Source organism: Montipora capricornis, chromosome 6 (genome assembly GCF_036669925.1).
Source record: "Montipora capricornis isolate CH-2021 chromosome 6, ASM3666992v2, whole genome shotgun sequence".
NCBI classification, from domain to species: domain Eukaryota; kingdom Metazoa; phylum Cnidaria; class Anthozoa; order Scleractinia; family Acroporidae; genus Montipora; species Montipora capricornis.
Window position 1 is genome coordinate 42,429,793 of NC_090888.1, and position 10,000 is coordinate 42,439,792.

The 10,000-nt window shown below is 38.8% G+C and overlaps 1 long non-coding RNA gene across 1 annotated transcript in view; it reads left to right on the forward strand.

Annotated features, from left to right (window-relative positions):
• The window catches only part of LOC138052174 (uncharacterized), a 10,887-nt gene extending 1,572 nt beyond the window's left edge, over positions 1-9,315 (forward strand). The window contains exons 3-6 of the long non-coding RNA XR_011133020.1: positions 481-526; positions 5,343-5,420; positions 6,095-7,862; positions 8,040-9,315. This is a non-coding gene — a long non-coding RNA (uncharacterized lncRNA). The remainder of the gene's footprint in view (positions 1-480; positions 527-5,342; positions 5,421-6,094; positions 7,863-8,039) is intronic.
• Positions 9,316-10,000: the final 685 nt, after the last annotated feature.

Consider the following 10,000-nt stretch of genomic DNA (forward strand, 5'->3'; position numbering starts at 1 on the left):
TGGGTTCTATGACTGAAACAGACTATTTGCACAGAATTTCAACGAGGCACATTACATTGGCGCTTAGCTTTTCACTTGTCTGTGGAAAACACATTTTCACTTAAAGGCCTTCATTACGATTAGGAACCGAGTTGAGATAACCGATCATAAAATAAAATTCGAGGTCGCTGCAAGGAAATTGCTTTCAGTAGATCGATCAGATTTTAAAAGTATTTCATTGTCCGCCAATAACTGCAAAAAGAAATCGAACATCGACTCTTAAGCCATTCTTTCTTTCTCTCTAGAAGATAATCAGGTTTATGACTTTTGGCGACCGGTTCATTTAGCATTGTAGGATTTAAGCCATCTGCGAGGTGATATTCTGAATGATGTCCTATCGTTTAAACTAACGTGCGCACGCGTAAATTGCATTTTATTCGCTGTAATCTAATCTGTTCCCTCAAGATTTTAAAGTTACTAATAAGAACTTTTAACTTGCAGTTGTCTCCTGTTTGAAACGAAGCTCTAAGATTTTGCCTGTTTGGTGGTAAGCAAAAACAATTTTAAATAAGAAAACTGGAAAAGAATTTTTAGAAAGAAGTAGCACGTTAAGAATGACGTGAATGCGTGTTGAAGAATTATGTGAACGTGCGCCAAAAAAAACAAAAACAAAACAAAACAAAAAAAACACCACACCAAAAAAAGAGGCCCGCAATGCGTACATGTGTTGCAACTTGAGTTCGTCCTTTGTACTTAGCCACGTTTACTGCTGGGCATGTTACTTCAGGGTTTATAGGGAAGTTAGTAATGATGCAGTGGGTCGGTCAGGAGTAATGCAAAATACTTAATCTTATCAAGGTGAGTCGGTTCATTAAGAATTTCTGTACTCACCGCGGAAGCATTGTATTAGTATCTTTCAGCGTACAGTGACCCTACTATCCTAAAACTCCAAAGCACTGAACTTGAGAAATTGATACTTCGATATGTTACTGAACCATTCGCAATACAACAGGTTGCATGCCATGTCATGAGACTTAAATTTCACCAAATTGCTATTTAATGTATTCTAATAGCAGCAATTTGTTCACTTCCAATTTTGTATAATTATAGGTTGCTGCTGCTGTCTTCAATAAAATATATTGCCTGTTCTCCATAAAGAAGACTGTGTTTTGGCTAGCCATTCTGCTGCCTACAAAATGTTTTTTTTGATCTTACAATTAAAGACAATATAGAACTGTTATACTGTAATCTCCTCTTTTACTGCAATTTGATTGTATTGCTGTTCTTTTGAAACAGGTTAACAGCATTGTTAACATCCGCAAACATTTCCTTAGATCTTAAACTGATTTTTTCCTTGAAGCTTACAGAACCTCCTAAAAGCCAAGTAGAAATAGGCGGCTCTTGAATCATCACGAATATAGCAATTTTGAATGTACTTCTACTAGCTCTATGTCACCCCATTTGCAAAGATCGAAATAAGATTTGGCTTACACGAGTGACCATTCTCATTCCCATGGGTAATAATTTCTTTTGCAAGTCGGGCTTGTGATAAGCTGGAAAGGTCTGGTCTCACGTGAAAATGAATCCAAAATATTAACTTGGTTATAAAAACACCGTTCCACAAATACAATGAAGCTGTATTTGTGTTTGTACAGAAAAGGCCAATCAAAACTCAAGCACTTTTATGTGCCACTTTTAGACCACAAGTTCTTACAGCTTTAATATTATCGTCGAGACACATCATCATGGCTCGCAGTCTGCTGACTTCAGCTCATAAGGCAGGTCAGAGGTTTACACTGAAATCAAATTTCCCACTGGGATATATTCGGTATTTGCTGGAGCAAAAGCCTCTTGTTGGAAGGCACCTTCGAGTTTTCTTAAATTTCAAGTACTTTTCAAGACAAAGCAACAAATAAAGAGCTTTGCAAGGACTCAATTGATATTCAAGGACTTTCAAGACAGTATGGCCCCTGTAAATACTTCTACAGCAACAATTAATCGATAATGTGACATCACAAGTGGAGGTATCCCAAACTGATTCAAAAAGATATATTACATATTGATTCAACATGATATAAAGATTCAAATGCTATATTGTTGATTTTAGTTGGACTGTAACAGAAGAGAAAGAGAACCACATATAGATCTGTACATAATACACCAGGTTCGATTACTTACTGAAAACAAAACAAACTTTTTTAACAGTGTTAAATCAGGTAACTTTCAAGTACTGTGAAGTGTAAAGCATAAAGTAACAGAAAAGAGTTAAATGAATTATGTTATACCATAATGAAAATCATGCACAATAGGTTTTCAATTTGATTTCTTCCTAATATAATAACAACAGTGTTAAATCAGGTAACTTTGAAAATAAAGTTTCACAATAATGTTTGCTTGCGAGGGTACCATGACTCCTTTCAATGGATGTGGCGTAACCTGCACTAACCTAAACCGTACAATATTGGCCTGTGAGAGTTAAACACCTGTCTGTGCAACTTGCACTTCGAGCGGAAGGCTTCCTGTAGAAAACTGGCTTTCGTGTTTTGAAGGAAAAAAGTATCCCGAGGCAGTGGTCATTCGTACGGGACCCGTACACCGACCTATATTCGCCATTCATACGAGAGTCTTCTTAGAATGATTATTACAGGTACTAACCCTAACGTGAACGACATAGCCATGCAGTTATTGAAAGCTAACCCTTTAAAATGGGTGCTTAGACTTAAATACTGTTTATCAGCGCTATTTGAAATGGTTACTTAGACTTAAATACTAGAAAGGCAGGTCAGATGGCGGGTGACATCGAACGAAGGAGGTATTTCTTGAAATGAAACAGGCATCAATGCCGTTCTTTGATAGCTGAACTGTGGATTGTGGACAAAATTGGGAATTTAAGAAACGACGACGGCTACGACTATGACAACGCCACAAAGCAATAATATCATTGGTTAAAAGAGCATAAATAGTCGTGCTGCACGCGCAGCACGGATTTTAGCAAGTATCTCAACGGTCCTCTGCATAACGACGACGTGAAATCAGTTAATTTGAAGTTTTGACGACAATTTAAGCACGCAACATAGAATCTTTCATTCTCTATTTTAACTTTAAAACCCCTCGTACCAATGTATGTTTAGGATGCTTCCCCCGCATTGTAGGACGCAAACGAGACTGAATAATCGCGAAAGACTTATGATAGAGCCAAGTTATATTTTGAGGTGACGTTTTCGTCGACCGTCGCCGTTGTAGATCTTAAATTCTCTATTAACCATTCTAAGAACACTCCCGTATGAATAGCAAATATAGGACTGTGTACGGGTCCCCTATGAATAGCTGTTGCAGGTAAAATCCGTTGTCAGGTTGAATCCGCTTTTAGCTAGGTTAAATTGGTGATCCTCATTTTACCTAAGTTGAATACGCACTCCACCTAGTCAACCCCCTTATAAAATGAAAACACCTATACCTTCCCTCAATCTCTGTATTACACATCTCACCACATCTTCTTGATGTTTCGCATCATCTTATCATTACAACACAGTAAGGGAATAAAAAAAACTTTACTATTCACTAACTTACTTGCACTCACTCGGACCCTCCAGATTCATAGTCCTGTGTCTTCACTACACTACAACGACGAACATGCTCAACCCAACACAGCTCTTTTCATTATTAAGTCAATAATAAGTCAATTGATATCCATGTAAAACAACCAAAACTAATCCTAATCTCCCCTAATTTTTCTTCAGGTGTAATTTAGGCTCCAAGAAAAGTTCCTCTCGATTCATCTAAACTATCTGAGTGCATATTCAACCTAGGAAAAATGAGGATCACTAATTTAACCTAGGTAAAAACGGATTCAACCTGAAAACGATTTTACCTGCAACATAGCCACTTTGAAAATATTAAGCTTAGATTCCCCGTTGGACAAAAATACAAAAAAGACGGCTTTATCAGCTTTTTCCTGAAGATTGGCTCAAACGGGAATGAGTTCCACCAGAGGAACTTTTTAAACAACTAGATTACATCTCCAAGAGTTCAGCAACGTCGTGGAGTCAGGAGAGACTTACAAAAGTGAATTGGAGGTCATTTCCAAAGCAAGTGGAGAAAAGGCGCTCTGTGGAATCTATCATTCTGACTACGAAGCACCTCAGGCAGCGCAAATACCATTGTTTTTGCTTCCGAAGGATGTAAAGTTAAACAATCCGAGCCCTGTACATGAAATAAAATATCTGAAGTTCTCCAAGAAAGGAATGGCTTCCCAGTACGCCCGAGTAGTGGAGTCAACAAGTACCAATGTTGGAATAGGAGTGGCTGGATTCTACGGCGCCTTTGTGGGAGAGGTCCAGGCGGATATGGGCAAGGTCAATATTCTCAGTCAGATCAGACAGACATAAGTGGAACCACCAGTGCATCTGTCTTCCAGTACATTCGCGTCGCTAAAAAAAAAAAATTCGTCTTGATCCGTACCAGTCGATTATTTCCTTAACTGCTAGAAAAATGGCCAAGTCCATTGAGGATAGCACCACCGATGCCAAAGTTGAGCAATCTGCTCGTTTTTTTTTTTTTTTTTTATGAAGCGCTACGGGAGCCATTATCCCGGAGGAATACAGAGCCTCGGCGGCATGTTCTTCAGCATCGCTGACGTCAAAAGCAATAGTACCAAACATACATTTAAGTCGACAGAACCAGCTGTAAATCTCCTGAATGCACAAATCAGCGCTGGATTTCTTGGCGTAGCATTTGGGATTGGGACAAGTGGCACTGGTGAGTACACCACAAGCAAAGGTCAAAACATTGGGCGTCAATGGAATAGCGAAGGCTACAGTTTTACTTGTTCTGTGAAGTCGATGGGCCCTCAAGCAACAAACCCTGCCACATTCCACAAGCTGCTGTCGTATAATTCCACCTGGGCCCTGATCGACCGCGGAGAATGCCAAAGCTTTATTCCAGTTTGGGAGTTATTTTCGAATATTGGAGGAGACTTAAGGAAGTCGCTACAGTTCTTCAAAGAACCTGGAGAGAAGACGAAGCCGAGAGAAGAACAAAGTTGAAGGCAGATCGCAAGGAACGAGAAGATGCAAAGAAGAAAACTACGGGCTCTGTACCCGAGAAAATCGTGAATAACTTTTACCTTTACGCGGTGTCATAGCCCGCGCAAGCAAATCACAATGATAAACGTCGCCGTGCCGTGCTCATGGAATTGAAACGAACAAAATGGCTTATTCTCAAATGACAGAAACGCATGTTATTCGTCAATACTAAATTCGATAACTGACATGTCAATCCTCTTACCCCTCTTTGTTGACAGAAGAGTCATTACTGAGTAAACCACAACTTAATTGATTCAGAATTGGGTACCTCTATTTCAGACCCACTTGCGTCTCGTTATGGATCAACAGAAAGTAAGGGAAGAATTGGTCAAGATAAAGGACGAACATCTCAACGGGGTAAGAACTCAAATAATTAATTACGTTATAATTATTGCCAATGCTACTATTTTGAAGTGCCACTTGCCGGGAGGAATTCTTCTTTAGGGTGAACATGTAATTTTTACGACAGAGGTTCTTGTTTCGCGTCACAATGTAACTGAAAAGGCGGCTGCCGTCTTTGTCCAAATTTGAGTCTGCTTGATGAGATATGCCCAACCAAATATACAGAATAGGACTAGTGGAATCCTTCGCAAATTATCGAAGAAATAATCTCGTTTATTTACTTGTATTGATGATAAGAACTAGTTAACGTGGAATGTTAATGCATGAAGATATACAAATCATTTTTAAAGTGTGCTAGGAATATCTTCGAAATAAACCTCGATTCCTAAATAAAAAGTAAAAATCCTAAAAGTGCACCTTCAAATTACAATTGTTTTGAACTTTGATCGTGTGATTGAGCGATACTTGGAAATAAATTGAAATGATGAATTGATTTCAAACTCATTTTGTACCTTTTTCTTCCCATCTATCCCAGGTCAGACAATAGTTCGGGCCCTATGTTGCCGTTTGGTACGATTCAAATAAATTGTGAATTCGCATGCGGGAAAATAGTTCACTTTAGACTAAACGCTCATTTCAATATCAAATCCCCACTGTTGACTAATTGATGTACTTATGTATTGACATAGGGACAAGCAATACACATAGGATACTGGCCCACAAATGGCGGCAAACTTTACCAACAAGATAAAATGTCAGGCTCAGACGCGTATGACAAAGCTATCGACTTGATCATGCAAGACCCTGAGCGCAACATTTGTGAAATTACTTATTGGTTCTTAGGGGGTTACACTTTAAAATGCTGGAAAGCCTCAGACAACACACCAACAACCTTTGGATCCGGGCCAGGAAGTCACCGTCTGTTCTTCAGCAAGCTGCTCTTTAAATGGAAAGATTATGCGCCTCTGCAATGATAAGAAAACGAACACCTTAAAAAAACTTGAACAAAATGGATCGGAAACGTGTGATCAGACGAATGACAAGATAAGTTGAAATGTAGCCATCACCATAGGTGCCTTTTCGTGTTTTTCGTGTTTTGATTTACAAAAAAACTACTTCCTCTGTTTCTTCAGAATTTGAAAGTGTATTGCTCTACACTGACTGGCAAAATTTCGAGCTTTGATTTTTATCCAAAGGCTGTTTACTTTGAGTGTAAGTGTTGGATTTCACGGTCCGCCATTTCTCACGTTTAAAACTGACCAATTGAACCTCAGAGGATTGGATCTAGGAAAAAGTGACGTCATTCATTTACTTGCTTAAAATTTCATTGTGTAAATGCAGCTTATTGTATACGCAAAACAAGAGTTTGAAAGTGTGGGATCCCGAAACTCCCGTGCTGCATACTAATTCAGCCGTGTACTCACGCGTTGTATTCTTAACCTAGTGAGACAGTCTTTGACACCATTTTCTCTTCGATCCAGCTCTCTCAAGATTTTAAAGTTAGCAAGAGCAAATAAGATAAGAGTGTTGATCTATCGATATCACTTGGCGGTCTTGCACCAACACTGTCAAAAATGGATTTTTTTTAGATACACTTTGCGCGCAAAACAAAAAGAAGGGCTGCTAATTTTAACCAATCAGAAGAAGCCAAGTCACGTGACTGCTTCTGTCATTTTTACTCGTGGATATATCCACGAGTTTTGGTGAGGTTCTTTATGCAAATGTGTCACTCCTGCGTAACCGGAAGTTCGATCTAATAAGCCAATCAGGATGGATAATCACAACACAGCATAGAAAGCTGTGACTTCCTGTTTGCGAGGTTGTGCGCCGCCATTGTTGCATGTCGCTTTTATACTTAAGTGTTTGAGCACCTTCCGCTGCATTTAGAAGCAAGAAACGGAAGAATTAAAGAAAATGGCTTTCTTCGAAGGTGAAGCAAAATATTCTGAACAAGTACACATTGGTGCAATTAATTGTGCACCGCCTTTCACTGACCAACGCGAAGACTTCAATACATGTAGAAATGAAATCGAAGACACTCCCTGTTCATCCCCTGAGCTCACGGGGGATAAATAAATTCCATTTGGAAGGTGACTGCCATTTGGAGAGTAACATCGAAGCTATCAAAGTATACCAATGTTTATCAAAGCTATCACGAAGTTTTACAAGCTGAGTCATCAAAGTCACGTGAATACAACTTGAACAACATCCGTGACATGAAAAACAGTGAGGCAACCAAGCAATCCATGATTCCAGACACTAGCACTTGTGTGGTGGACCATAATGAAGAACTGTCGAAAGACTCGGTCACTGATTATGTAACGAAAACTGATGAGGAATCCGTACCAATCTCCTGCGATAGAGCAAGGGCTGACGCAGTACATGCTCCCCGGGACAGAGAACCTTCGAGGATTAATTCCTTTCAAGAAAACGTCGAGCTTGTTTCAGAAAGACAAGGTAATTAGAAAGTGTATGGTGCATTATTTATATAAGGACTGAGCTCTTCTGAGTTGAGAAAGTGTTTATCTCTTGCTTTTGGAAAATATTATATCTCTATACCTAGACCGCAACTCAGACGTAACAATCTTCGAGAGTAGGAGATTCTAATCGTCATTTTTATCTTATTACCCGCAGGACTGCTGAACACAAAAAAGACTTGTCAGTTCTATTGTGCATTCAAGATCAATCTGCTACTACGCATTCGACAAAATTGAACCAACAAAATGAGAATTATTGTCTATCAAGAGAAAAGCTATTGACATCAGGAGACATTGAATCGAACCCAGGCCCTGTTGCTTATGGAACGAGTACACATACAGCACATACAATACTGAGAAATCCTTCTATAGCACTGTTGCAGGCTCGATTAGCTCAAAAAGGATTGAAGGCACTAGAATGTACATCAGATAGTTCATGCTTCTTTTCTTCTGTTGCCCACCAGTTATACAATGATCCTTCCTATCACATGAATGTGCATGCTGCTGGAGTTGAATCCATCAGAAACAACCGTCAAAAATTTATTGGACCCATTACAGAGCAATTGTGCGTTTGTTGTCACAGCAACATACATGGTGTGATGCACTTGTTGTGCAAGCTGTTTGCAACGTATTAAATGTTTATACAATACGTATAAATTGATCCATTGAGGGGTGGGCACCAGTAACTGTTATCAGACCGAGTCCTATAAGCAGACAACAGGGAACTACTGTGAACATTGGACATCTAGATGGAAGAAACTATGTTTCAGCACTTCAGTATTATAATGACAGTATATCAGGTTATGAAATCAGCGGTGTTACCAATGTCAACAATTATTCAGAGCCTGGTAATAATCGATTAATTAACGATGGCCAAAAGTGATGTGAGTGTCAGTAATAATTTCTACAAAGCAGTGGCAAAAAAGAGCTTATATGAGAGAATCTATCAAGTGGAAGAGACAAAATCACTTGAAGAGTTCAGGGAAAAGAAAAACAACACAAAACGCCAAAACAGATCTGAAAATATTGAAGCAGCAAGGGAATAGGAAAAGAAAAGCAATCCAGAACATATCAGAGACCTAAATAGAAAAGCATAAAACCATTAAAGGAAAGCTGTGCAGAGCTCAAGGCTAAACCAAACTGAAATTTGTCAAGGTCAAGACTCTATTAGACATTCATGTCAAAAGTGATTCAGTCTTTTTCGTGATACGATAACACATGGCCCTGAATATACATGCACTTCCTGTGATCAGTTATGGTTCACATCACCTTTTTTTAAGTGTAACAATATCAAATATAGTGATAAATATTCACAAGGTTTGTTGGAGGAATGTATAACTGGCACAAAAAGTGTCAATATTACTGAGTGGATCTGCTCTACTTGCTAAACCTGATGACATTAACAATATGACCTGGCAGCAAAAATCAGACCTTATTCAAAATTACCGTGTCATCTGTGCAACGAACTTTAAACACATGGTACAGCTCTTTATAGAGGATGTGTTAAAGATTTATCTTATGCCTATTGGAGAAATGGTATACTTATTTCACAGGGTTGAGTTCCAGCAAAGGGGATTACCTCACATACATGCATTATTTTGGGTATCTAGTTGCATATGAGAGCCCATCGTGCTGTTACACAATTATCCAACTATCAATGCTAATGCATTAAGAAAACGTCAGCCTGCCAATTTTAAACAATCGAGGTAACTTTCATATCCACGAGTAACGACAGTGGCACTTTGATTTTTTTTTTTGATAACTAATTTTCGCGGGAACGGGTATTCTAAAAATGGACTCATTTATGACTGTGCTAGGGAGCCACCCATGCCATAACAACACTCTTATCTAATTCACTTCTGTGTTATTAATTGCCGACAAATTAAATTCGAAAATTCCTGTTAAAATAAACAGGTGACCTCTTGAGATCAAGGCTTAAACCTTGGGTCACTTGGTTTTGAAATCCAAGGAGAAACAACATAAGATTTGTCATAGTTTGTATCTACTCGGTTTGGAATAGGCTGAGCTCGATATATCAATATTCATGCATGGCTAGTTCTGTTTTCTTTGTCTCACGAGTCTTGAGGGAGATTTCTAATTTCAAATTTCACCATAAAG